The sequence below is a fragment of the Brassica oleracea genome, chromosome C9, assembly GCF_000695525.1.
Source record: "Brassica oleracea var. oleracea cultivar TO1000 chromosome C9, BOL, whole genome shotgun sequence".
NCBI classification, from domain to species: Eukaryota; Viridiplantae; Streptophyta; class Magnoliopsida; order Brassicales; family Brassicaceae; genus Brassica; species Brassica oleracea.
In genome coordinates, this window is record NC_027756.1 from 34,341,977 (window position 1) to 34,342,873 (window position 897).

The window sequence follows — 897 nt, forward strand, 5'->3', positions numbered from 1 at the left end:
AACCACCAAGCTTGTGGCGATTCTTCACCTCCATTCCATCCATCGATTTGCCTTGAGAGTGATACACATCCAGCAAGCCAAATCCCATAGCTATCCACCTCCATCCACTGTTCTTGTTGAGAGAGATACACATCCAGCAACAAGGATCCATCCCCCATATTTCTATCCTTCTCTTGTTTTGTTTCAGTTGCATCATATAGTTCTAGATTTTCCATTCAATATAAAAACCCATAAAAAGTCACATTTGCTTCTGTTCTTCATTCAACATTTAGTTTTCTTCTGTCATCATTTTGATTCATAAAAAAACTCATAAAAATAACTCTCTTTCGTTTCAGGAACCAGATCGGCCATCTCCCTCTCCATCGCGCCCGTCTAGCCGATCTTCCGTCTGTCTGTCCGTCCGATCTGTCCAAGCCTAGCCAAAACCAAACCTCAGTCAAGTCATCCGTGTAGTACGAATCCCAGCCTGCAACAAGGTGCTACGAAGCTCTGAACCCTAGCCGTCACAATTCAAAAAAAAAATATATTTACTTTCCTTATTTTTCAAACTTTCGGATTGTTCTCCAAGTTTTCGATTTTTGCATTTAAAAAAAAAATATTTACTTTCCTTATTTTTTTCAAATTTTCGGATTGTTCTCCAAGTTTTCGATTTTTGCAATTTAAAAAAAAAAAAAAATTAAAGAAGTTTTACTTTCTTTCCAAGTTTTCGAAAATCAAAAAAAAAAAAAATATTCCCTCTTTCCTTTTTCAAACTTGATTCGATTTTAGCTTAAATTTTTTTTGCATTTACTCCTAGTCTTGGTCGATACTCAATTATCCGACCCAAGCAACTATTTAATCCCCTCTTGCCTCTAATCTTTCTTTGAGTATCTTTTCAGAGAACTATGGGAGATGTAG